The sequence below is a fragment of the Pundamilia nyererei genome, unplaced genomic scaffold (assembly GCF_000239375.1).
Source record: "Pundamilia nyererei isolate P.nyererei 1_Seehausen unplaced genomic scaffold, PunNye1.0 scaffold00268, whole genome shotgun sequence".
Taxonomy (NCBI): Eukaryota; Metazoa; Chordata; class Actinopteri; order Cichliformes; family Cichlidae; genus Pundamilia; species Pundamilia nyererei.
The window spans coordinates 172,226-178,239 of NW_005187669.1; positions in this window are offsets into that span (position 1 = coordinate 172,226).

Here is a 6,014-nt window from a genome sequence, read left to right on the forward strand (position 1 = left end):
TGCAGCGCCACCTCCTGCGGCTCCCGTGCCGACGCCTGCGGGACCACCACCTGCGGCGCTACTGCTTGCTGCTTCTACGCCTCAGCCTGAGGACGACGCCTCACCTGGTTCTGCTACACCTCAGTCTGAGAACTCGTACAAACTCATTTCACCCACTATAGACTGTGTGTTGCTGCAACTTGAAAAGCAACCGACAGAACGACGCGACCAGTAATGGATCCAGCAGACTCCGTATGGTATCGGCAACCCGCAGTTTCCTCCTTCCTCAAGGAGAGGGAGAGGCTCAGTGTCCAGTGTCCCCTGCTCAGCAGCTGCCTGTAGCCCAGTCACCAACTCCACCACCACCACTTTCATCTCAAGTTCAGTCACCCATAGCTCAGTCGCTACCACAATCGGATTTTCTGCAAGGTTTGTCCATAACCCAGTCAGTAGCTCAGTTAGTGGAGGAATCATTAGCGTTATCATCTGCTCAGTCAGCCACTCATCTTCACCCTCAGCCAGGGGTCCCAATTGCCTCTGGTCCTGCATCTGCTCCAGCTGGAGGGCCCGAGGAGCCCGTCCAGCCACAAGTGTTGTCAGCTGGGGGTTCAGGTGAACCCAGCCAGTCTCAAGTTTTGTCTGCTGGAGGGTCCGAGGAGCCCACCCAGCACATCCTCACATCTGCTGATGGTCCGGGGAAGTCTGTTCAGCCGTCAGCTGCTGAATCATCCCCCGCGACTTCTACATCATTGCCTGCAGCATCACCGCCTGCAGCATTCACATATGGCTATATGGCAGCCTCGCTTCTGTCAGTCTGCCCCAGGGCAGCTGTGGCTACACCTGTAGCTGCCTCCACCAGTGTGTGAATGTGTGTGTGAATGAATAGTGGCATTGTAAAGTGCTTTGGGTGCCTTGAAAAGCGCTATATAAATCCAATCCATTATTATTATTATTATTAGCACCGCCTGCAGCATCACCACCGTCAGGTTCCGCCTGGTCCAGCCTCTGTGTCTTCATCCACGCCTTTTCCAGCCTCTGGTCCAGCTTCGCCTCGTCCAGCCTCTGTCCTCCCTCACCTGGCCCTGCCTCAGCTCCGCCCTCGCCTGGCCCTGCCCCGCCTGCCTCTGACAGCGGTTGCAACACCGCCGTACGAGCCAGCTCGACCTGTTCCACCTTGCCTCTGCCGGCCATTTTCCAGGCCTCTAAGTTGACATCATGGCCTTCAGGGACGGCCTCCGGAAAGAGTTAGTCGCCGCCGCTGGCATTGCGGCCGACCTCCAGACCTGCTCAGTGGCCGCCACTGCCTTCCAAGCAGTCCGCCTCCTGATTGGTTTTGCCTGTGCTGCCGCCGTTGCCGTGTGCACGGTCGGACCCCTGAACTTTTCGTGGACTCATGGTTTGACCCGGTCTAGTTTTGTTTTGTGTATCTGGACTCTTGCTCCTTGTTTTTTGTTTGGTTTCTGTGTCAGAGAGTCAGGACTTAACCTAAACTGTGCACGACTCTGCACTGTGGGAGGAACACAGAGGACCATGTGAGCACGTGAAGAGCACGATAACTCCACACTGAAAGGCCTCAGACGGCCCGTGGATCTGACCCCACAGTTAGCCACAGTGCTAACAACCACACTGGTCTCATTTAAGACTAAAAATCACATTTTCAGCAGACATGCATGATTTTAAACAGGAAGGTAATAAAGTTTGATGTTACCTGATGGGATCACTGTCAGCTCCTCTGCCAGGTAACTATTACAGAAGTATCTGCCAGAGTCTGAGGGAGCAGCTCTGAAGATGATCAGAGACCCGTCAGCCTGTGAACTGTATCGTTTCTGTGGATCATTGATGTGTTTTATGTTTCTGTCTCCATCAACAGTGAGTATGTCAGCTGTGCTTCCTCCACTCTCTCTGCTCCACCTCACTCCACCCTGTAGATAGTAAGGACAGCGCACAGCGAGCTGCGTCCCCTCTGTAACTACTTCACGGGTTAAACCTGCAAAACAAAAGCATTTTTAAAATCATGTCTCAGACTCACTGAGTACACGTTAACATCACATGACTCTCTGTCTCATGAAGAGTGACCTGAGTGTTACTCTGTGCTCTGTCCTCAAGTTAAGCTAAGCATCACACCTGACAGAAGGAAGCAAGTTAACTGACAGGAAACAGCAGGATATTTGCCGTCCTATGAATGTTTCCTGATTGTAAATTCTTAAAGCTTTAGTCTGAAAATGATTATTTCATTATCTTATTATGAATCAATCAATAAAAAGCTGAACTTCAGGTAAAAATCACAGTTTTTCATTAATGTTGTTTTCAAACAGTTCGTCTAAAACAAACAGAGGATTTCATTTTTAAAACTTTTCTTCCGGAAGATGAAACGTGAAGTTTGAGCTACATTGACACCATAACTCGACTTCCTGTGGTCGTGTGTCTGCTTCACACTTTGAACTCGTTTCCTATAATCGTGTGAAATCCCTGAAACTACAAACACCAACACAAATGCACATGTGTGAAAACTATAAAGTATATCAGACATTAATGCAAAGTGTCCCACCTGCTGTGGCATGGCCGCTCAGAGCTAACAGGCAGCAGTAGATGTTCACCCACATCCTGACAGGCTGAAGTGTCTGAACTCACAGTGACCACAGTCTGTGTTTGAACAGAGAACAGGAAGTCAGCGCCTCTGTGAACACGCCTGCTCTTCTATTTCTGAGGTTCTGTGGTCAGAGAACAGAACCTCGCTACAGTATAATAATCTGTTACACAGGTTTTAAAAAATGCAGTGAAAGAAATTCAATTTAAAATTTTTACTTCTGTTAAGAAGCAGCAGCAAAACTGTTAAGAAGAGTTAATAGTGACCAGTAGAAAACCAGCACATTGAAATATGGTGCACATGATTTATTTCCTTCCTGAAGCAGACGAGGGTGGAGGTGGAGTTAGTGGTGCAAATGAGTTTGTAAATGAGATTAATTCTTATTTCTTGATGGTCGAGACTAACGAGGTTCAGGTGTGTGTAAAATATATAAAACCAGTGAGATTTTGACAACTGGAGATTTCTAAGATGGTACAATGGAGATGCCAGAAAATATGGTTACATTTATTTAATTATTTATTATGAAATGTGTGTGACTCATTTGACGGGTGAATGTACTGCAAAGATACTGCCCCTCTACACAGTTTTATCTTCTTTATTTGTTTGGTGTGCTTAGCGTTGTTGCTTTATGCATTCAGTTCTTTATTACTGCATTTGTGACACATACTGTGCTCACTGGCAATCCAGCTGGAATATTTTGGTCAATGATAACTCCCATGGGTGACGCTCATGCAGGCACTGAAACAGGCAGCTTTGGGGTCCTGTTTGTGTGTTTTAGTGCACAGACAGCCGCAGAGAGCAGCTGCGCTAAACTGAAGGGCTTGTGTTTGGTATTTCCAGTTGCAGAGCAAATGAGCAAGTAAAGAAAACGACTCGCCACCTTCAGGTTCCGCAGCCGTCAGGTTCCGCCTGGTCCAGCCTCTGTGTCTTCATCCACGCCTCTCATGCACAGCTGGAAGTGTCATTTGACCAAGTGTGCAACAAATCTTTTTAATTTACATTCCTTTAGATGGTTTTCTTTGTGACTCCTGTCTGTGAAGAGTCTGTGTAAACATGAGTGCATGAGATCAGCTGCTAATGTGGTCTGTAAGTGTCGACTATTTTTACACCAGAGTAGAGGAAACCACCACACTGTCTCATTTGTTTATCACTCTGTGAAGTTCCAGAGAGTTCATTGATGTATGCTATAGCTAGTTTTACCATTCACCTCAAACCTCAGTGGTTTGTGAGCTTCATGAGGCCCCAACTGTCACGACACAGGCCGTCCGAGGCAGAGTGGACCCACAGAACAGATAAAACTCAGACACCAGCCGCTGTGGGATTGTACACAGTGCCTGCTAACGTAAAACAGTGAACAAGGTGAATTAACAGCATCTACTTACAAGAGACTAATGAGGGGGGCAGGGCTATGCACCAGGGAACACACAAAATACAACATAACTATGAGTAATGCTGGGAGAGATCGTACATTCAGTATGAATTCACTATGAGTGCCTCACTATGAACAGGCGAGTGAGGATTAACACATGAAATAACGAAGCTACTATGACAGGGGACACTCCTGAGGTAGGTGATACCATAAAGGGAGCCCGTACCAGACTAAGAGTGGAGAATTCAGCAGCTATGTCCAGCGTCCAGGTAGAAAGTAAACTGTAGGTGGTGAGGTAAGCAATTCATGGACACAAACTGGTTAACAGACAACCGTCCAGAGAGTTGTTGTCCCAGCTGACCTTAAATACTGCCGAGGAAATCAGCTCCAGGTGCGGCTCCCCTGAGAGACGAGTCAGACTCCAGAGGAGTCGTGGCAGATAGTGGAAAAACACCGGCATTCACCAGACCATGACGCTAACACAGCTACAGCCTGACCACACGGGCTGATCTGAGAGCTTCAGAAATGCTGGGATTTCCACACAACCATCTCTACAGTTTACAGAGAGTGGGCCAAAAAGACTTTTTAAAATCCACTAAATATTCTGTTTGTCAAGCACAGGTAAGGTTTTCAGAACTGCAGTAACTACAGAGGGATGAAGCTGACCATGAATATATGGGGAAGATTACTGGAGGCTACGCCAGATACTTTCTGACCTTCAAGCTGGCGACATAAACACAGCAGCTCACGTTTGGTGCTTTTATATGTTCTACGTGTATATTTATGAGTGTTTTTTTTCTACTGTGTGTCGAGTGGAATCTACTCACAGTCGTCAGGACTGGAATTACACTTTGCAAACAATATAATAAGAACATAATAAGAACTCCAGGGTCTCTGTGGTTGGTTCTTCCCAGTGGCAAACCCAAGAGGAGAAGTAAACAAAGGACACGAAAGAGCAAAGGAACAACCACTTAAGCCACCGCTTCTGAGTACTTTGCTCTCCAACGTCAGGTCCACAACCAACAAAATAGATGAACTGAGACTGCAGCCAACAGTAGCATTATACAGCACAAGGCTTGGCTGCAGCCATCAGCTCCGGACTCAGCGATTGAGTTAGCATGCGGCACGGTCCACCGTCATGAGAGCCACTTTGGTAAGAACAAAGGAGGGGCTTATGCATCTACATCAAAGACAGCTGATGCAAGAACATAAAGACTGTAGACAGACACTGTTCCCTGAAGTTGGAATATCTGACTGAACAGACCCATCTATATACCTCGCAGGTTTACTGTCATCATGGTCACAGTTGTGTATTTAACATCAGAACCTCGAAGAGCACACAAAGTGTCACTGTGGACAAACGTCTCCGGGTGTATTCCAACCAGAGACCCTGGAAGAGGTCCAGGTCCTGCTGAAGCAACGTGATCCGGTGACAGTATGCAGTACAGTGCAGCTCGATCTGAGCTGGCCAAGGCAGTATACAAGAGGAAGACCGAAGACCACTTCAGCAACAGCAGCTGATGACAGGTATGGCAGGGAGTTCAGCACTTAGCCAACTACAAGCCTGGCATTACCACTGTAAACAAACCACGGCAGACCCAAAGACATTTTCATGCTTTTCATCATATTTATTGACTAGCTTCTATGCACGGCTGTCGTTCCTGCAGGGCTGCAGCTTTTGAGCTGCAGCCGACGGTTGAGGGCATCTGCCACCAGCAGGGAATGTGGTGGGGGGAGATAGGCCCCCACACCTGGGAGACCTGAGATGTTCTCAGAGAGGTGGAGTCTAAAACCTGATCTGACACATAGACGAACAGGCACACACAGACACAAACATGCATTCCCACCCTCATGCACACATATGCAAAAACTCAACACTCACCCAACGTGGAGACACACAGAAAGGTTGCAGTGCACACATTTAAAACATGAGAGGGCATGGTGCTTCCTGCCAGAGAGCAGCAGGTGTCAGCACGTCCCCTCCTGAGAACCCTCAATGTCTATGTGCATTTAAAATTTGTGCCAGAGGTGATGTTGAATACAGAGACTGCCGTATAACGTGCCCACCCCCAAGGCCCT